Source organism: Pezoporus occidentalis, unplaced genomic scaffold, assembly GCF_034315485.1.
Source record: "Pezoporus occidentalis ecotype Australia unplaced genomic scaffold, CSIRO_AGI_Poc_V1 ctg142, whole genome shotgun sequence".
Taxonomy (NCBI): Eukaryota; Metazoa; Chordata; class Aves; order Psittaciformes; family Psittacidae; genus Pezoporus; species Pezoporus occidentalis.
Genome location: NW_026913230.1, coordinates 878873 through 901469, shown reverse-complemented (window position 1 = coordinate 901469; position 22597 = coordinate 878873). Strand labels below are relative to the sequence as shown.

At 41.6% G+C, this 22597-nt stretch overlaps 1 long non-coding RNA gene across 1 annotated transcript in view; it reads right to left on the bottom strand.

The window, feature by feature from the left end:
• Positions 1–22597, bottom strand: part of LOC134159228 (uncharacterized) — a 137849-nt gene that overhangs the window by 99028 nt on the left and 16224 nt on the right. The window contains exon 2 of the long non-coding RNA XR_009963078.1: positions 6780–6929. This is a non-coding gene — a long non-coding RNA (uncharacterized LOC134159228). The remainder of the gene's footprint in view (positions 1–6779; positions 6930–22597) is intronic.

The following is a 22597-nucleotide window of genomic DNA, read 5'->3' as shown; positions in this document are numbered from 1 at the left end:
TTCCTTGCGGTTTGAACTTATTAAGCTCAGTGTTTTACAAACGCAATCAAGGAAGCAAGCTTGAGAGATATTATGACAGCAATAAAAGTGTGTCCTGCTTCATCAGCACTTCTGAAAAATTAGTTTAAACGTCCTCCGTGGCAAACAGCATTTACTGCTGCTCAGTGCCGGAGGGGGAGGCAGGAAAAAGGCACTACACAGGGTTTTTAAAAATAAAACCCCAAGCAAGTTTGGCACAACGAGTAAATCACAAGCAACTGGCTCCCTACAGTGCCCCGCTGCATGAGACTCCTTCCTGATATAAATCAGTGCCAGATCTAGCCAAATGCAAAAGCTCTGCCAGCTCTTGCTGCATATTTTACTTTACTCCACGGTATTAGCAAAACCAGCATCTCCATCTTTTCAGACAATTGCAGCATCTCACCTTATGCTGCACCATGCAGCCATATCATGGGTTTATTGTTTATAACACCACCACAGCCACACACCGTGTTCTGCAGTGCCCAATATCATTGTATCATCAATCCTATTTCACATCTTTTTTGCCTGCACTGCCATGGGGACTTGAGAGCAAATTCCATGGTGAACCTAAAAAATCAATTCCAATTACAGAACCTCATTTTCACTCTTTCCAAAATGTTTGTTTCTAGACAGACATTCAGATTTTGCTCCAAAATGAGTTTTCCTTTCTTCTTTTAAACACAATTATAAGATTATTTTCAAATTTGTGAAAGGGTCTGAAGAAGAAGTCAGGAAGAACAACATGTATTCTGACAGCTTTTCTTAAAAATAGTCAAATAAATAATAAACTAAACATTCAGTGGAAGAAAAATGCCTCAAGGTTTGAAACTGGGCAGCATGGCCCAAAAATACTGGTTTGATTTTGCTGAGAAAAAGGGCAACTGGAGCAAAAAGAAAGTAATTCTGCATCAGCTCTCCAGAGAATCCTTCCACAGCAACTGATCCAGTTCCCTCCTTTCCAGGCAGGGGAAATCACACCCCCACATTGACCTCACCGCACTTCTCTCTGCCAGCCCTTATAAGTTCTTGGTCTGCTGTCGCTGGGCTGCTGCTGAGCCAATTTACATGAAGAGCACTGTAAATGTCACACTGAAACATGCACAGTGGTATTCTCCCAAAGCAAATAAAGCTTAGGACCAGTAAGCAAAGAAAATTATGCCACAAAGCAGTTGTAAATCAGCAGCTGACACCCCCAATTAAATCTACTGTATTTTACCTCTTTCTATGGGAACTAACCAGAACTTGTCTACATAGAGATCCATTGCTGGTGAGAGAACAGCACACTCTCCACAGATGCATCAGCCCCATACATAAGAGTCCAAACCAACAGCTTCTGTTAATTGGCACAGGTCACTTAGTCCCCACTACACCAGCAGAGAACACCAGCTTCTGAATGCGCATTCCCTTTCCCCTCAGGCTTTCCCCAACGTGTTTTCCAAGACTGAAGCTTATTATGGCTCAATGGAGAGTAAAACAGGAAAAACTTACATCAAAGCCTTGTGACCAGTGTGTCTCAACGCTACGCACAGTCAACTGTAAAGAAATAAGGTGTTTTATAAGACCCTGGCAAGGGTCAAAACTACCTTGAGTTAAATCATTTGTTCACCTGCTTCCTGGAAATTGTTCTTCCAGATCAGTGATGTTCTGGGTGAGGTTTGTAGTGGATATTTTTCCCCTCTCAGTGCAAGATCGTGTATCCCTGGCAAACACATCCTGCAGTTCCTCCAGCAGCAGATACAGAGCTAATAAGGTTGCTGCACTAGAGATCTCAGCCCAGTGGTCTCAGGAACAAGCTAGGACAGTGAAAAGACAAGCATGAGGGGGACAGGATGGGCCATCTTTCATACCAAAGGGAAGACCAACTCCTCTCCATGCATCTGAGCAAGCCCAGGATGTTAATCAGCTTCTCCTCTCCCCAATTTCTTCATCAGTCCCTTTCCTCTTAAAAAATTCTTTTCCACATCAGCTTTCCTTACCATTACATCCTGCAGCTCAGCATGTACCTAAGCTAAAAGCTCCTGAGAGCATTTAAAGGCACAGGATTACATTTCAGTAAGCAGTAAACTGAGACTGTGATCAAGGTTCTCCACTTTATGCAAATATGCAGTGCTGGTTAAGTGATTATGCAAAGCCAGCCCCAAACTGGATAAACTGTAGTGCTTATTATCACAGTACCATTCAGGTAATGTTGAACCATGCGCTCTGTTTCTATGGTCTTTCCCTCCACAGTATTCCGATTTCCAAGCTAAAGAAGAACACACAAAAAAGAAACCCAACCAAAAAAAAAAAAAAAACAAAACCCAAACAAACACAAAAACAGATCAATGAATCCATCCCATTTCCCCAGAACTTCCCGATGTATAAGTCTTGACCCAAACCCCCTTCATGGAGCTACTGTACTGCCTTCAGCAACTAGCAACTGCCTTGCATCTCTGGAGACATTCAGCTGCACCAAGGCTTTTCCAGCACAAAAGCCTCAGCCAAGTAAAAGTAATTTCCTTGTGTCCTTCCTCTCCATCACTCTCACACTCTGAACAAGCAATAGATTGGCCCTGAAGATGCTGCTGGGAGGAAGGAACTTGGGCAATACAAGATTGATTCAGCAGCTTGGCACCCTGCACAGAAGCACTGAGGAAACATGACCTGTATTTGTTGGAGGAGAGGAGACTCAAAGGTGACCAAGGTAAAACATAACTCTAAAGATAATGCATGAGACAGTATGAAACTATTTAGGGCTATATCAAATGTGGGAAGCAGGTAGCATAAATGAAAAAGCTCCGGAAAGGTCAAGCCTTGGAGGAAGTGAGCAAGAATCTCTTCATGAAGAGGAGAACTGATCTGAAACAGCCTCTAGCCAGAGGCAGCCAGGGAAGAAAAATCAAGTAAATAGCTTTGAAGGAATTGGAGGATAGAATTCATCTCATTTTAAGCATTGAAAGATGAAGCTAGGCTTGTCATCCAGGCTCCCTCAACAGTAGAGAGAAAGACACATTAGAGTACAAGTAATTCTGACTAGCAGTGAAAGTGCCTGTTATCATGGATCCAGGAACTGGCTCCAGCATGCTCAGACAGATGAAGTTAAGTGAGGATAATCTCAGTCTTAATCACTGCAGCGCTCCTGAGAAGGTGACAAACATTTGTCAACATGAATTTAACCAGGTGTCTCCTTGAAGTGGCACCCCCCCAACATGTTTTAAGAGATCCACTATGTGGATGTGAGGCTGGCCAAATGCCAACTTCAGATAACCAGCAAAGATCAGCAAAAAAACAAACCGAACCAAGATGGTATTTACTAGCCTTTAAATACCTAGGGCTTTTATTGAAAAAACAGATGAGAAAAACACAAGGAAAAATGATGAATACTAATGCACTAAATGATGAAAATACATTATCTTTGATTCCTCCTTGCCTGGATCTATAACAATTTCAGAAGGAGTGATTAGGTTAGGAGATAAATTTCATTTATTCCTGATAAAAGAACAATGATATATTTTTTGACAAGTGTTCTTCAATATGCCACCTGGCTAGTTCTAGTAACAGATAATAAAAATGAAATATGATAGGATTCCTAAGAAGATCCCAGCAGTTAACAGGGGAAGCCATTTCATAACTCTTTCTTTGGAGGTACCTGGATTTCCCAGGATAACAAGAACATTTTAATCAGTCCTTTTACAAAGTGTGTGGGGTAACTTCAGGATGCAGCTTTGTTCCTGTCTTAGCTGTAGACATTGCTTAAGAATCAGCAAAGTAATATCAAAGACATTTAGCTGGATGAAGGCAAATTGCTTCTAGAGCTAAGTAGCAGTGGAAAGTGTTAGTGTAGGTAATCACAGAAGGAAAGACAGGGTGAGATTTACTGTGAGCACCAAAGGCTTGAAGAGAGTTGCAGAAAGGAAAAGCATATCAACATCAGGCTTCAGATTCCAGTCAGCAAGAAGGAATTTTCTCTGCTTTGCCATGAGACAGCACCATACTAGGAGCAAAGGATAAAGTGTTTTCAAGCTTTCTCTTATCCTATGAATTTATCATTACTGGAAACTAGCTTGACTCCAACTGTCCAGGGTCTAGTTCTTATTTTAGCTATACAGATAAATGTGGTTTCAGCTCTTTGTGACCCATGGACCTAGCCTGGTCATAGACCCAGTCAGTAGACCCATAGACCCACTGTTCTCTAAGCAAAGGTCTTGCAAAGCCCAAATTCTGTTAGCTCTCTGTGGATTTACATTGCACGGTGACTTTTATGGGATGCCATGAAAGCTGGCTGCGAAGAAACAATATACATGAGACACTTAACTAAAACATCCTTCTGTGTATCAACTCTATACATTAAGATACCAAGAGAATAAAATGCATCAGATCTGCTACTTCTTAGGTCAGTTTCTGTTGGCCTTTGTCTTTTGTATTCATTTCTCCTTGCTTTTCAGATGCATTTGCACCTTCCTAACAGAGCTTCTCCACCACTAAAACCACAGTATAATCACACTGTAAAGGAGCCAACAGAACAGAAATGCTATGAAAAATGGGAATGATTGTGCAACACATAAATCATAGATAGAATATTTTCTCTCTGCCTTTGTACAGATCCCATACATCACCATGACTCAGTGCAGTTCTCCCAGTGGGGACAAATTTCAACTTCTAATGCACTTTCCATCTGATTCCTCCATGATAACAGATGGATCACTGTCCTAAGATATTGCATTTTGAGAGTAATACATTAAACACCTCTGTGTTTCAGAACAATTTGGTTTGGGTACCCAGTACTAGTCCCATTTCCATCCTAATCCCATATCCCAGTGGTTTAATTGTGCATTTTACCACTGATGAGAAAAAGGCCGCCCTCAAGTCCAACGGCTCTTACCTTGCCTTCCCTCTCCTCTCATTTCCCCGATTGTTTCACCAATCTTCCTGGATGTGATAAATCATGTAAATTTAATTTAGAGATTATACCCCTGGCTTTGACAGCAGACAAGGTTAGTTCTCTGCTTGTAGCCTGCTAATCTTATACAATTCCTCTATTCCCACTTGGCTGAACTCTTACTAGGGAGTTAGGGGAGAGCAATATCTACTCTATAAAGCATTAGGGACTTCTGTTGGACACTTGCAGATGGCATCCTGGCCACCTTCCAAACTCTCATACTGCTGAGTAAGGTCAAATGCTGTAATCCCAAGGTTTCCGTAAGCCCCGCTGTATCGCAAACTTTATCTCAGCAGTACAAAGCTGGTGCTGCTGTTTCCAAACTCTTTGCAGCCTTTCCAATCAGTTACAAATTTCTCTCGGCTACAGCATTCTTTCAAAGACTAAGCAGTTCCCAAGTCCATTGCATTACCTCCTTGACCATGCTTGCCTGTGGTTGTTGCCGCCTTCTTTCTGTAAAACTGAAGGCCAACACTCCTTCACTAAAGCACTAGAAGACCTACAGAGGTGTATGTCATAGAGGGATTCCTGCTATCTGCGAGAAAGCACTGCTTCTTGCCTATAAGAGCCTTTGGCCCCAAGCTGAGGGTCACAAACAGTGACCAGCACATTATCCATGCAATCTTTCCTTTTATCTATAAAGTCCCTCTCTAAGGAAACATGGAGCACTAGCAGGGGATTAAAATCGGCTGTCTCATGGGCATCCCAGGCAGATACCATTCGTCTCCTTTCCTAATATTTCCTTTAGGTTTGGACAGTTTTCATCAGGTTTATCCCTCTTGCTCTTTCCCACATCTGAGCAGTTCTCAACTTTGGCAGGCACAGAAACAGCAATTTTATGACATGCATTTTTTAACGTAACAAAACATGTTTTTTCATGTTCTTTTGATTCATTTTTTAAAATGCAGATTCCACCCTCTCAAGGTTAATAACTTTCCCACTTTAGCTGAATGTGGGACAGCTCCAGATGTTGCTGAGAATTTTTAAACAAACCTCTCATCTCCAGAAATTGGCAGGGAAAAAACAGCCTCTTAGATACCCCCTAAACCATGAGAAATGGCTGGATCTCTGCAAGGTGGCACAGAGTGTTCTTTGATGCTGACAGTCTGACGTATTTGATGGAAGTTTATGTGAAGTTATTATAGTCATAAGAGCTCAATAGCAACCACCCAGAAAATTCACACTAGCATCTCTTTACGGCTTAGAGTATCATGCATACAGAAAACACACTGAAACCAGATGCTGACCTCAGATAAGGGGAATGTTATGTGCTGCTTAACTTAGTAAGTCAATATTTGTACATCCAACAGTAAGAAGAAACTGTGTCTAGACAAAAGCCTATGTGCTCTTTGCTGGGTGACCATCTGAAGTGGTCCTTATGGAAAAAATGTCAGGGAGGGAGGGAGGAAACCATCATTTCAGCCAGCCCTGATCACCCAGGACTCTTCCAGATAACTGCAGCAGGATAGCGCTCACTGCTGCCTTGCCACAACATCAGAGGAACAAGGTGATTTGCAAGAAATTTGCATGTTTGCTTTGATCTTTCACACAAACTAAGTAATGTCACTCGATTTTAATCAAGCTCTTCAGAGCCTTAGACCACACTTTTAATGCACTGATGTGAGGCATCTCAGCTTGTTTCAAGCTTCACGCACAAGAAGCTAAAAATTCTCTTACTCTTTCCTTTCCTCCCTTCAATTTGATGAAGAAAATGATGAACAAGCAAAAAAACATTTTTTTTACCATTTCCAAAGTGGATTTCTCTGGTATCTACCTATTTATTTTCATAGGAATTATGAATTTTTAGGAAGGATTTTAATCTGAAAGGAAGGAAACTTACCGGACAGGACTGAAGATAGCATCCTATGGATGGGGAAAGGCTGCGATCAGACACAGTAGAGAGTAGAGAAGTCAAATTTTGCAGTGTGGTAGAGTACAGAGGAGCACACGAGGAACCCAGGTCAACAGCATCAGTAGAAGGATGGAGGGCCTAGAAAGCAAAAGCAGGACATTTTTGTTTAAATATCCACACAGCAGACTCATAAGCCCAAGCCAATGTCTCAGCTGAGCAGGTAAAATGGCACCTTCATACGTTTTCAGCCTAGCTTCCTTAGTAAAGCCAGCAGTTGAGCACGTGTAGGTTAGTAACCCCTTTTAGATTCTTCTGGACAATTTAAACCACTTTTGAAAAGGGGAGAAGAATCTCAAAGATATCCAAATCACATTTACACACCTTTAAAACACCTCCAGGGATAGGGACTCAACCACTTTCCTGTGCAACCATCAACAAAGACAACTTCTAACATTTTCTCACTGCACAGTGTACATAACTATGGATCTAGATGCTCCCTGAGCTAGGCTAATCCCTAATTAGTTTCAGGAAAGTTTTATGGGTGTTGTGGGTCATTTGCTAACAAGGGAAGGATGGTGGAAGAAAATAAACCCAAGCCAGAGACTGTAAAGCAGTGCATTACTAGGCAAACATGCTGAGGAATAAACATGACAGGATTTATCACAGTGCGTCACGATTTGTCACGGTAGTGTTCAAAACTAAGTCAGTTTTAAGGCCAAGTTGTTCTCAGATTCTGCTCTCTTTACTCAGAGCAGCTGATCTCTCTCAGAATCCTTTGGAAAACCCCCCAGCTTTGCAGCTTCTTCTATCTTCCATTCTCCTCCATTTTTCCAGGGAGGAGGAGAAGAGCTGTGCTATCTGGGGACAGCTTAACCAGATCATAGAACTTGAATAAGTCATATTATTTTCCCTCGACTCCACACTCAGCTCACCAGCAACTGGATGTGATGTCACCAGTGAGGCAAGCCGAGTGATAACTGAGAAGTGGTAGCAAACTGTAAAGAGAGCAACAGGGCTAAGAAAGCCACTGTGCCCTGAGCTCAAGGAGGGCTCACAAGGGCCCCCAGAACTCACTCAATATGTCACCTTTGTTGTGCAAGGAAAACAACTTCTAATACCCTGGATCTTTGTTTGACACTTCAGTGTCAATAGATGCAGATAAACATTTAGAATCTGAGCAAACCAGCCTCTCTGCAAAACACCGCATTTTCCAATATAGCAAACCATAAACTTCACAGAGAACAAAGGACAAAATCTCTGTAAAGGAAATACCGGAAAATTGTGAAACCACCCTTTAAAAACATATTGAAGACATGAAAATGAATCACATTAAACGGTCACAAATTACATCTAGATCCCTCACAGAAGGGCTATTATGACCTCAGCAGTGAAGATCTCCACAAACCTGAAAGCAGAGTTAATGACTATATTATTACTGAGCCACACTGAATTTCAAAGGGTGTTTGCATAGGATGTTACAGAAAGAGAAGGAAAAGAATAAGCAGAAAAGAAAGTCCTTCCCTAAAAGCCACCTGATGTAGAAATATCATCTTGAAGTTAACCCCTATTAATTTTTAAGGTGGAATTTTAAATAGAATGATAATTTTTTTACAAAGTTTGACAAAAGTCTTCCTCTTGCCAGTTCAGCATTTAGACAATTTTGCCTATGAAAAAGTCTTATTTTGAGTAGCAGCCCTGGACAGCAATGAAGCTGAATTAGGATAAATTTAAATGAGTCAGAAAACCATCATGCTTAGGTGAGAATGAGGTCCTCTCAGGGGCTGGTGTTTAAACTGCCTCTGAGATTTCTAAAGGAAGGACACTGCTCTGCATTGCTCTTTACAGGAAAGTCAATAGCCTGAAGAAAGATGAATTATTGTTCATAACGTCTGCAAAGGCTTTTATCAAAAAGTATCATATTGACAGGGCATTTGAGGTTAAGCATTCTGAGTTTAGTTTCCCTTCTAGCCTATTTCCAATTGCTGGGAAAGCTGAATAAAAACAAGAGGTATCTGTGTGAATGCATGAAAGTCACAGAGCAAAAAGAAAGGCAGTAGCACTTCTCCCAGTGCCTGGAAACCACTCAGCCTTACAAGAAACAGCAGCAGCCAGAATCTTGCATATAGTTGTGCCTTGTCCATGTTGTATCCAACAGAAACAGACGCTGTTTTAGGGCAAGTCAAGGTCACTTTAAAGTTGGATGCCCAATGCTTCACAGAACCCAGCATGGACAGCAGCTACTTGTCCCTTCCCAAGAGCTCCCTGTGACCTTTAAGGCTGTGAAGCTTCATTTTAGCAATGCCATGAACGACTCAACCAGCACAGCAGTTTCAAGTAGTGCTTCAGAGCCTAGAGCCCTCCTGGGAACTGAAAACAGCTCTCTGGACCAGAGGCAGAATGGTACAAAGAGCCAGACAGATGCTCAGTACAAGAGCAGCCAGCAGATGGTCACTAAGGGAAGGCAAGAGGGCTACGTAACAAAGTGCTCACTTCTAAGTTTTTTAATTATATTTTTATACCTAAATTTGCTGAATTTAATTATTTTCCTGTTACTGAAGGTTGCACTGTCCAGGTACAAGCTTCCTTAAGAACAGCTTGTACTGCTAAGGGAGTCAACTGCATATGGGTTTGTTTAGAAGCCAGTAAAAAATCATAGCCCCAATATGTTTTGTAGCCTCAATAAGCAGCAATGACCACATACACTACCCAAGCCACAAAACCCTCTACTCCATATGAACATTTAACTAACCCAACCTATACTTCTTATAACAGATCAATGCATTTGTCAGAAACAATTTGCTCAGTTTCTACCCTCAAAACACCAGTGTAAGGAAGCAATGCTTGAAGTGCCTGCAAACATTTTGGTGATGGGGAAAAATTGCCGTAGAAATAAGGGACAAAAAAAAACAATAAAACAACAAAACCCAGGTGTGGAGCAAACCTCAGGTCAGAAGAATGATAACCCTTTAAGCACCTCATTAACTGAACACTCAAAAAAGTTAAATTTCTGCTGCAGCTTCTGCTCTCAAGAGAAGTAACAAATTGAACCCCACCAAAATTTAGTGGAAATATTATTCCTATTTTACAGCTAGGGATGATGAGGCACAGAGCTGTGAAATGATCAACATCATAGGCTGAGAAAGTTGGGGCTGTTCAGCCTGGAGAAGAGAAGGTCACAGCAACCTTCCAGTATCTGAAGGGAGCCTATAGGGATGCTGGGGAGGGACTCTTCATTAGGGACTGTAGTGATAGGACAAGGGGTAATGGGTTAAAACTTAAACAGGGGAAGTTTAGATTGGATATAAGGAGGAAATTCTTTACTGTGAGGGTGATGAGGCACTGGAATGGGTTGCCCAGAGAGGCTGTGGATGCTCCATCCCTGGCAGTGCTCAAAGCCAGGTTGGACAAAGCCTTGGGTGGTATGGTTTAGCGTGAGGTGTCCCTGCCCATGGCAGGGGGGTTTGGAACTGAATGATCTTAAGGTCCTTTCCAACCCTAACTATTCTATAATTCTATATCTTCTATTTAACTATTTCTATCTAACCCTTATACTCCCTTGCTTTCCCTCTAGAAAACAAGGAAAGGAGACAGGAAAGGTCTTCTCAGGAAGGCTGTGCCACTGGGTAGGTGCAGAATTAGCAAAGCAGGGTACGATCACTGAGCACAAGCAGAAGCCCCACAGGAAAGACCCTTACTGTGCCTGAAAGGGAGACAGCTGTCAACAGCTGCTGGGGACAAAGCTCTACATATGGTAACACCAAAAAATCCACCCTAGAGACATGGCATTTCAGTAGGAACGAGTCGTGTTTTTACTTTGCATTGTAATTCAGCTGTAATTCCAGTTAAAGGATATGGAGCAACTGGAGTGTTTGGAGGGGGTTTATTTTAACAACATGAATCATACTGGACATAAGGACATCTGAGCCCAGCCTAAATTCCCCTCAAGCCCAGTGCTTCCTACTAGCTAAACACAGCTTTAGTAAATTGGGCCATTCAGTGCCAACCTAGGGACTGCAAGGCTAATAGAGATAGGTGAATATTAAACCAGATTAACAGATCCTAATATCTGCATCTCATTAATTCCAACATTTGGATTACTCTAAAAATGCCCCCTATATCTGCTAGCAGTGCACTGCCATGGCCTGTGTGGAAATGGTTCATGGAAGACCTGAAACAAAAGTAGAGCTTGAACCACAGTCAAAAAGATTTGAACACAAAAATTGCTGTTTACTACAATGGCCCAATGCCCCTGGGAAGTAATGATGCATCAGGGTAGAGGACAGGGGACAAGAGGTGGGCAGCAAGAGGCTTAAAGAGCTTCCAGGACAGCAGGGGACTGTTAACTGATTCTTCTTTGTTCACATCATGACTGAAGCATCACAACCTTCATGCAGCAGCTCCTGTCAGGAGGGCTGGGCTACCACAAGTACATCCAAGTTCTGTCTCTGTTGGTCTAGATCCTTAGTCCTTACCTTCAAGTTCAATGTCACACACCTATGCTACCTAATAGCCTCCTGAAGGGATCACTGCAGCTGTGATCAGCAACATCTCATGTGTGTAGTTAACAGCTTCCCTCTGCTCTGCCTAATCACTGTGGTATTAACTCTCATGAGACATAATAATCCTCACAAACCAAATTTTTCTTCCATGCTAGAGGGATAATTTTGTGGTTTTTTTTTCCTTTTTTACCTGGCCTTTTCCTAGCAAATATTTAGCCTCCCATGTGCACATATTTAAAAAGAATTCCTAACAAATCACTCAACGGAAAGTAATATTCCCCTGAGGAGGGAATGAGAGAGCAACACCTGCCACATGTGAGTCACACTATTCGCTGCACTCCTGGATGGCGCTTGGATACTGCAGTGCTGGGAACAGGGAAGGGCTCGGGGTAGGACACAATTACCTACGTTACATTAACTTAATTTTCGTTCTGTTTTCCTGCCAGGTTCATTGCTGCAAAATCAAAACTGATGAGGTTTTGTGGAAGTGGTTTGCAAGGTGAGAGGAAGGCAGAACAAGGTAAAGAAAAACTAACACCGGTTTTGCTGTTTATGTTCACCTTTGCCGTTTCAAATCTTTTGCATACCAATGGCTCTGGTGGTTGTTATAAAAATATTACTGCTACTTTTCTATATCTGCCTTGTGGGAGCTGGTCTCAGCTTTGCAGCAGTCTCATCTCAACTGATTCACTTTGGGAAAGCTATTTACACAAAACTGATCTCTATGTTTCAGTGATGTTGTATCAGTTTCAATGAAAAAACACCAATGCTGGATATTTGGGGAATTTGTGCTTTGGGATCATTTTTTAATTATTATTTTGGAACATGGACATTCCACTTGTTTATATTACTTCCACTTTTCTGGTTTTACGTGGACATATCATGAGATCAATTACAAATAAACTTTTGTTGAAAATGATCATTTGTGACAAATCACAAGGTTGGGTTAAATACTGTTTTATTGTAAGTCAAAATTACAATGAAACAGCACATTTTTAAATACCATAGATTAATATAACAAGGCTAAGAAAAAAAAATTTAAGAAAAAAAATGTTTAATTTTCTACAAGAAAATTTCAGAATTTATTTCGTAAGAATTTGGAGAGGAAAATAATGAAATGTCAACGTTCCACATGAAAGAGACATACTGAAATCATCCATCTCTCTCTTGATGCATGACAACAGAGAGGAAAGATGTATGTTAGGGTAGTAGCCTGGAACGTGGAGCATTTTTATTCAAATTCCCAAATGACCAGATTTTTCTGGTTGAACTCTGGGCTCCCCTGTGCTTCACTCACTGAAGTTGTGAAACACAAGAAACCACACCGTCTATTCCCTGATACAGTTACTATGATAATAAAGAGTCATAGATTCCTTGGATAACTGCCAGTTCCTTCCAGCCACACTCACCTGCTCCCAACAGAAAAGTGTTTACTGGTAATAATTACAAACTGATATTATCAAAGGTGCCTGGGGCATTTGGATGCCCATGGGAACCGGCAGCGCTGAGGCTTTCTGCCTATGGATTTTACTGATGATCTGATTGATTTCTTCCCCCACCCCAGCAGCATTTCCAGTGCACACATGCAGAACAGCAAGAATAATTACGGAGCTTACATCTTCGTGTTGGCTAGGCAGAGAATTCCATTGTGCTAGTGACTTTACAAGCAGGCAGCAAACAAGAACGTTCACTCCAAAAACACCCCCACATAATTGCAGTTCGGGTACACACCTTTCAACAGGGAAAATTCCCCAACACCACTATGCAGAAAGTTTGGAAGCACTTGAAGAGCTACACAAATTCAAACAGCCTATTCACAGGACCTTCCTCTGCAACGATGAAAACAACTTTGTCCTACTCCTTCCCAAAAATAAAATCTCAACATTCTCTATTGAGACAAGGAGGCACAAAAGTACAAAATGTAATCAGTTCTAAATAATGTTAAGCTTAATGGCTTTGTAATGGAAAATAACTGCGGTGCTTGAAGGTAGCTGATGTAGTTTCAGGTCCTCAGGACTTTAGCACAAAAGGTGTGAAAAAAGCAGAATAGAAAAGCAGGACCTGGGGATGGGGAGTATCCGGGACTAGCAGGTGTCCAGGGTGGGCACAGATAAACTAACTGATAAGTAAAAGGACAGGATGATTGCTATGCCTGGGGTGTTAATAAACCCATTAAGCTGGTGTAAGCATCTACTAGAGAGTATCCCGGACTAGCAGATGTCCAGGACGAGGGCAGTTAAACTAACTGATAAGTAGAAGGACAGGGTGATTGTTACGTCTGTGATGTTAATTAAGCTGGTTATGAGCATTGTTGAGAAAAACGACCCTTAAAGACCACCATCACATTTTTGTATGCATGCCGGAACCTTTCTGGGAAATGATGTAATATGCTCAGTGACCACATAAGGATGACCTGTGCAGCAATTCGGGGACGCACGTTAGGAGGAGCTATCCCCCGTGTCTCCCGGCGCAGCAATGAATACCTGCTTGGCAACTTGAAACTGTTGGCTAGTTTGTTCCTGGAGTTTTCTCCGAATCACAACCCAGAAAAACATCTTTCTACATTACCACTTTTCTAACAGAGTATTTCTAACAGAGTATCTTATCCTCTGGGCAGCAGCCCAGCCTTTGACCACTTCAGAGACTCGTTTCCTACCAGTCCTAAAAGAAATGAGGGAGCCAATACCCCTTAGAGAACAAGAGGAAGGGTCCTGGCTTATAAACTAATTTGCCTGCAGACAGCTTTCATTGCTTTTCCATCACAGACCCGGCCACTCAAGACAACCTGGATGCTTCATCGGGTGTAATTAACTCTGTACCCTGAGCATGGGCACAAGCCAGTCACACTGCTCATGGAAGTCTTTATCAAACATATGAAGGCTGATGGAGTTCTGTGCTCTGCTCTGATGCTCACTTGCTTTCACCCTCCGCTGGGACTATTCCAATTTAATGGAGAGGGAAAGGACTCTCCCACAATGGAAGATACCTTTTAATCAGATTTTTTTCCTATTCTCTCATTTTTTCTATGAATTTTGGAAGTTTCTTGCTGCAGTTACACAGTCCTCCAATTCTGGAGGCAAGCAAGCCTTGTCCAAGACAACAAGCAAACAAATCAATCAAGCGTTGCTTCGACCAAAGAAGGAGGAAGAGATAGAAGGCTGAAAGGAACTACACTGCCCAACCCCAGCCTTGTCTCCTACTTTGCTTCCCTCCCTCCCAGGGAAGGCTCCTGTTTACCACATCTCCCCTGATTTTCTAGCAGAACACACAATGACTGCTAGGAAAGAAAACAAAACCCTTCCCTTCTATGGAGGAGCAATTTGCTTGCAGACTCTCAGAGGGTAGGAGACAGATGAGATCCTCTCTTTGTTCTTTATTGCTTGGGATATTTGCATTAAAAGAGACTCTTTGTTATTTAAACACTCATCTGCTCCCACTGCTTAGTCTCATTTGGAAGTCATAAGCCTCTATTAGCAGCGTGTCAACCACACAGCCAGCAGCGTGATGGCCTGGAGGGCAGACTGTAGTGCAAGAGCTCAGGTTTGAGCCTCCATACCCGTGGGGATCTGCAGGCTTGAAGATGCTCCTTTTTCAATAGGTGTGTTTGAAGACTGAGACCAATACTGGTATCATTGCTATTGTGCCAGAGCTAAGAAGGCTGGTGTGGAGGTAAGCAAACCCCTCCAAATGCTGGCAGAGCATTGGGTGATTGCCCATCCCCAACCAGCTACAACGGAACAGCTCCAGAGCAAAGTGCACCCAACACACCTCAGTCACGGCACCCATGATTTCAGAGCATGTCTTTCATCACCTCAGCGACCTTGGTCAGACTGGGAGCAAGCAAGGAGCATTATTGACTACACCTAAAGACGTCTTCTCTTCTCCAACACAGGCAACAACAACTTCATTTTCCTCACATGTAGACAGAAGGGGGAACAAATCCTCAGAAATTCATGGCATGAAGTCAGTGACAGACACAAATCAAACCTCCTGAGTGCTGATGGAAGCACCAGAAATTTTCAAATCACTTCTTTAAAGCCAAGTAAATATTTGTTATGTATTTCATTTCACATAGGAGCACTGAATAAACTTGATTTTCAATATACAGCAGAAACAGACCAAGTCCTGCTACAAGGAGATGAAATGGCTTTGTTATTGTATCCAGGATTCTTTTGCTCAACTAAGGAAGAAATAAAGTGCTTAATTAAATGCATTAGTAATCACAGGGTAGTTAAATGTCAATTGGTTGTTAAAACATGGAGTGCAATAAAAGCCTAAATAATTTCTGAATTATAGAATTATAGTATAGAAAGAAAGGGCTTTCTACTACATTCAGAAAGGTTGAGGGGGGCAGGACTGGAGATGACAAACACACAAAAAAAAAACATAAAACAACCAACAACCAAACAACTGGAATCACGTTTAGATGATTTTTAGAACAAAAGAAAATCCGCAGCCCAGAATTGATCTCTTCTAGCAATGTGCAAACAAAGTGCAACTTTGCAAATGCCAGTATAACAAATAGTCCCAGAACACCACTTTATCCACTTGTCCCACTTTGCAGGGGATGCTTTTCCTCATAAGGAGGAGGTACTTGACTAGTCTGAGAGTCCCCAGTTAACCTCAAAAAGAACACTCCATCCTTGGGGTGGATTTGAACCAGATGGAGTTGGAGCAGTGGTTTAGTAGCATCATTCCATGAAGGAATCCTATCCATTCCCTTTCATTTTTGTACTTTAAACTACATATAATCTTTTGCTGAGTACTAGCTTATTTTGCTATTTGTGAGGATTTATCCTCACTTTAAAGTAGGGTACAAAGAAAACCTTATGAAAAGGGGTTAATAAGGCAAAAGAATACTTACGGGACTTGGCATGACAACGTGATTTCTGATTCACTATCAGCTGATCTAACCGCTAGTGTTCACTGCCTCCAAAATACCAAACAAACCATGAAATTAAAAATCCCCTGTGCCCTACCTTTAGTATACAGAAGAAATCAAAGGATCCCCCACAGGGGCTTAATTCCTTGCTGATAAAGGGAAATGGCTTTTATTCAAAAAAATCTTTTTGAAGGAAAAATCCTGCATTTGGCATGAGGAGAAAATAAAAGGACAGTATAGGTGCTGTGATTTAGCTAAAAATACACTAACTCATAAAAGGTACAAGGTTGGCATTGCTCCTTTGAAAGTTAAATATTTGTGTCTCGGGGAAAAAAAAAATGAAATCAAAATCTGAGAACATTTTGATCCCAAGGGCAGTTCTAAATTATTTTGGAATCTAAGAGTCGCATAATGGCAATAAATTCCCAGTGCTGGGAAGTGTCTAAAATGGAAACTTGAAATATGAATATATTTCCCATCACCTGATTCCAGGCAGTCCAGACATAATCTTTCTATTTGACAGTGTGGCTTACTCAGCTTTATCAGTCATGCCTGTTTCTATGTTCAGTATGGTCTGGTAATGAACATGGTTTTGCCTTCACAAAGCATTGCTCTGTTTCTCTGCATCTTGCTTCATGCACAAGACCTATGTATGATGCTGGTAACCAACCCCTTCTAAATGAGAGGCTGCAGCTATTTCTATCCTCATTATGTCCAACCTATGTCCTGGCCTTCACCAGTGTGCACTGAACATGGGCAGGATGCTCAGGGAAATGAAAACAACCTTTTAATACACAGAACTCTTCACTGGTAACTACTCAAATCCATGTGGAAGGAGGCAATAAATGCAGATCCCCAGTATTCATCTCCTGATGTACAAGTGAAATCAACTACATACTGAATTTGTTACTGCCTCTGGCTGTTGTGTAATCTCTACCTCCCATGCCATAGTCATTACTGCACAGCAAGATGCTCAGCTGAACTATAGGCAATAAAAGAAAGCTTAATATATTTTACCATCATGGGTACAAATTTACATGCAGGCTTCGATAATGCCTATTCCAGTTACACTTTTGTCAATCTGAGTTTAGGAGAACTATCATGTTGCCATTTGACAAGTTGGTAGTTTGCTTGTAACCCAAAACGTGTTTGTGATGTGCCTACGATTGAAAAGCAAAAACATAAATACCTTCCACTGATCAGTTCAGCTGAGATGAAATCTGAACCAAGCCAAAATAAAATCACTCCAGAGCACTGCAAAGCTAAGGACAGTATTTACCTGCACACAGAGAATTAACACTGAAACAAATAAAGAAGTCTGGTTTAGCTATGTAATGCTGAAATATTAATATTGTTGGCAGAGAGAGTACATGAAGCTGTTATTTTGCAAAGTGTGGCTAAATATAGTGAAGACAAACATTGAATAAGCAACTAGAAAATCCAGTTCTCTAACTGGATTTTCTGATGCCTGTAGCCAAACACACAAGATAGTTTATTCCATTCTGCTTTTATAACTGGAACCGATTTTCCATAAACAACCTGTTAGGCGGTTCTTAAGTGTAGGGAAAATGTATTTCAAAGACCTAGATAATTTCATTTCCAGCTATGAAGGCATATCTGCTGAGCTAAGAACTAGGGGACATGGTTGTTTTCATCAACGGAAGAAGTCTGACTTAGATCTACGGAAAGTAAAATATGGCATAACTGTTCTAAATAAATTTCTTACAACAGTAATGTCAAGAGAGTTTGACTAGAGACCCCCAATCTAAACTAGTATAAAACAGAGTAGCTCCACATAACTGCCACCACTGATGCTATTTTCTGACTCTGCCTTCCTGCCTGTATTGCTTGCATATAAAATCTTGTATGAAGGGATCTCTGCAGAGTATCCACGAAATAAGATATATTTATCATTCCATACCCATACTTATTGTTAATCTAAATTCGTTTTGAGGAGGAAAAATATTCAGTGCAGAACAGGGAAAAGTAGAATGTCAAATCTCCTTATGCAATCAGTGAAAAATGCCTTGATCAATGCAACTGAGCCTTAACGATTGCATAGAGTTAAATAATTCTCAGTATCTCGGCAAGTACAAACACTAAATTCATTGGGCACACCCCTGAATTCAAAAAAATGATGAAAGGAAAGAACTAAACAACAGTGGACACAGTCTATCAGGTTACAACTGAGCCATATGCTTTAGGTAGGCATTAAAGGCTGCAGACATCAGATAAGATAACAACATTGTTTTCTTTCATGTCCTAGACTGCAGGCAAAGGACAGGGATTCAGTTCCCTCTTCTATCTAATAGTATTTGAATCCACCTTTCTCAAAAACACTTCAAACCACAAATTCCCCAAGGCTCTTGCTCACCAAATGTGATATCCGAGCTGCTTAGAATATGCAGGACTGCCCTACACAGGGTAAAGATATGCTCTTTCCCTTGCTGAATACTTAAGTATTACACATGAAGTACAACTACTGAAGTAGATCTTGCCTTCATTCACACACACAAAAACTCTGCCTACAACCTCATCGGTGGGGAAGACTTCTGTAAAACAATTAAAGCAGGTTTGAACCCATTCAGCCAAAGAAAAGGACTGAACTTAAGTCTCTCCTAGGCTGGGGGGCTGTAAGGAAAAACTACTTTTTAAAATAATCTTTTACAACCATGAAGATAAATTCACAAGTAATTACCTAATGATCAAGGATGCATTTCAACATTTTTACTTTTCTTTCAAAGAGGATTTTGTCAAAACTGCAATTTTGTGTATTTGCGTGAGCCTGTAAAAGTACAGAGACATCTGGCCACAAGGATTTGACATTTGCTTCTACAGAACAGAAGAAAGCTCACTATGTATCTATCCAGTTTCATATACATTTTTTCTTTTTTTTTTCATTGTTTATTGCTGACCACAGACAGTACCCTGCATGAACGGACCTGCAGTCTGTCTCTGTATAGCCATTTAGGTGTTCTTACATCAGCAGCAAACAGGATGGGTTGGGAAATAACAGGGAAGCGATACTCACTTTAGTTGGAAAATGGAGTTCATAAACCATGACCCTGTGACACAGTTGTAGGGTCATTTCTGTTGCTCACCCTTAACCAGACCAGAAGTACACAAAGCAATGCGGGCTCATTTTAAGTTTCAGTAAGCAATGCAAAATGACCATATGCAATTTTGAGAGGTACAAAGAGGATCTGCCACTGCTGCTGCTGCTTGGATGCAGGCCACCTACATCCCTCATTTTCTCTGTGACAAAGAGGTAAACGTGGTTCCTCCCTCCTTCACACAGGGAAATGGAAAGCAGAAGATTAAAGTTATTACAACCACCTCTTGTTTGAAACCAAGTTCAAAGGCTTGTCTACTTTAATCAATTTTCCAGCAGACTAACAGGGCTGTACATTTCACTTTTGTGGAACCAAAGCACTAGGGCTAAATCAGAGTTTTTCCCTCTGTTTCCCTTCTCAAAGCAAAGCACAGGCGAAAGCTCAGATGAGAAAGTTAACTGAACTGACAGTATAAGCCACACCACTTTCTCTGAAGAAAGAAAAAAGCAAGAGGTAATAAAGCATCTTGGCTCCAATACCATATGCTGGCAAAGCACTTCTGGCAGTCAGATATAATGATATTCTGCAGTCCTGGGGCATTGTGGTATAGCAAAGTGCCTCTGTCAGGGGAGCCATTTCTGTGGGTTAGGTGAGAAAATAATGGATGTCCACTTGGCAGAAGTAGCCACAGACATGTTAACTCAGAGCACAAAGATCTCCTCCCTGGGTAGTGTCCTGATGGAGATTATTAATGAGTGCATTAATGAGTCTGTTTCCACTGCAACGGAGCAGAGAAGGAGCTTCTAACACGTGTTGCAAGTAAGCCTTGGAATTATAGATTCAAGAAAAAAAAATGAAGAGGAAAAAGGAAAATGAACATTCACAAATTAGAGTAAGAGCAGAGACCTGTCTAAAAATATTGTGCTATTGAACAGCATCCACAAACATGCACAGAAATGCCATTTTTTCCGCAGAGCTAGTCACAGACAGCAAAAAGCTTGCAAATGCACCCAGATAGTTTCAGAAGCATTGCTAGCATGAAGCCGTCTGAAATGCCTAATTTCTTTCACCATCTTCATAATAGCCCAGACATAATTTAGTCTGGATTTCTTCCAGACTCGATTCACTAATGATACCATGGACTTTAAATGGCCCCTCAAACATCAAGAATAATGGATAACAGAAGATCTGGCCAAAAAAAGAACAGTTTGCAAGAAATTCAGGGGTCTGCATAAAACTTAAGGGGATACTGTAACAATTTTGGACATTCATCAATTTGTTTTTTTTAAATGCTTACCTCTACAAATTAAGAACTAAATTTGTTCTTTATGTTGTCGTGATTTAACTCTACACACTCATTTTATCCCTACTTTTATTATGTACGCAAGCGCCCCTCCAGCACAAAGCACTTGTCTAGCTGTTGAATTCCCAGAAGGACAAGGTAATAAGTCATATGTGAATGGAGATTGAAGAGAATCTGTTTATCAGGCTCCGATGGGCCGCATTAGGAACTTGATTAGAAAATAACAACTCTCACACCGCATTGGGCAGAAATTTAACTCGGGGTCCTGTCTGGTACCCAAAGATACAAAACGTATCTGTTCCTAAAGAAAATCCAAGCATTCAGAGCTCAATCACCTTCTCCTCCTCTACAGTATCACATCATCACTATGAATTTCCTGCCATCCCACTCTGTCCCTTACAATTCCTTTGCATAGGGACTGCATGGCAACCCTGCCTTTACTACTGCAAGGCTCCAAGTGTTGGTTCACACTCTCATTTCTGGTGCATTGCCTTGAGCTGCAAATCCTTGCCTTCCAGAGGGTAAACAAGCCCCTCGACTACTGCAACGTGGCCTCTCTGGATGCTTGACCCAGTAAACCCGAGAACAAAAATTAGTTACTGGATAGACATTCAGCTCTACAGAAGTTCAGCACCCAATTGCTTCTGCCCCCTGCCCCACTAGTCTGTGCAACCATCTCAAAGTGAGGAATTTAGCTTTGCTTGTATTGCACTCGGATTTTCTTTCTTCTTCCTTTCTTTTTGTATAAATCAGCTCTTAACCCCATTTTTCTTAAAGGAAATATAAAAAAAACTATTGAGTCATGCTCTGCTTTCCTATAGGAGAAGGAAATTTTCTGCATTACTCGCCTGTCAATTTTCAAGCATTGCACAGGAACTGGACCAATAAAAACCATCAGCTCAGGCACATCCCTAGAGGTTGGGATATCTGTAGAGTTACCAATAGCTATTATCAATAAGAAACTTGTCTCCCTTCCCCCCTGCCACTGTACTTTCAGAGCATCTCTGGAAACAGCTCAGTGCTACAGAGATACATGACTTCAGAGACCAAATTGATTAGGAGTTTTGTGTTAAATCAAGGATGGAGAGGAGGGAAAGAGAGAGGCTGGAGGAAGCTGTATCCTCCTGGGACCAGACAGACATCTGAGCTAGTGCTGCACCCAAGCCCTGCAGTGGTGCCTCTGCAGAGCATCAGGTGAGTTCTACAATGCAGCAATCAGGCTGTCAAGCCTCCTGCTCATCAGCTCCCTGTGGTACAGTCACATCTCCAAACAGAAAGATGTGTCCACCACCATGCCAACTCGATCTCACCAGGTCCTCTTACCGTTAAGTAGCTGAGAAGCAGAGACAGAAAGCTTTTCCTTGCTTGTGCATTTGCTGAGCAGATATCCTGAGAAAGAACTGACCTGCAAGCTCAAGGTGTTAAGAGTCAACCAACACACTAGGGAAGGGTTCCTATCTCTCAAGCCTGAAAATACCAGGGATGCACAAATTGAAAGACTTTCTCCACCAAGCACCACCTGGTTAGCGCAGGGACCGCTCCACAGAGGTGTCCTTGAGTATGACACACTTCATTTGCAACTGCCAGGCTGCAGGTACAACCTGTCTGTCCTATACACCAGAGAATTAAACCTATCTGAGGACAGTGAAGACAGTTTTGAGCATGTGCAAGGGAACTCCTGTAAGGACCCTGGTATACCTATTTGTGCTTCAATGCTACCATTACCAGTGCTATGGAGAACCACAAGAACTTGGGTAACATCGGCACAGCTTTGCTACGTGGTTCTGCCTATGACAAGCTTGTGCTCTGGCAGACAGGGAACATGTGCTACAGTCCTATTCACTGCCACAGGGTAGAGGCACTTAGAAAGGCACATAACATGCAAGCTATCATGCAGCAGTCCTGTTAATGCAGCAGCACAGAGACTAGCATCAAACCACTGCAAGATGTCCAACAGCTACCAAGATCCAAGTAAGTTAATTTAAACCTATCTATGCTGCAGCACAGGTATATTCAGAGAAACAGCACCATAGGGAAATGCATGCAGCACTGACACGATCTGACAGAGT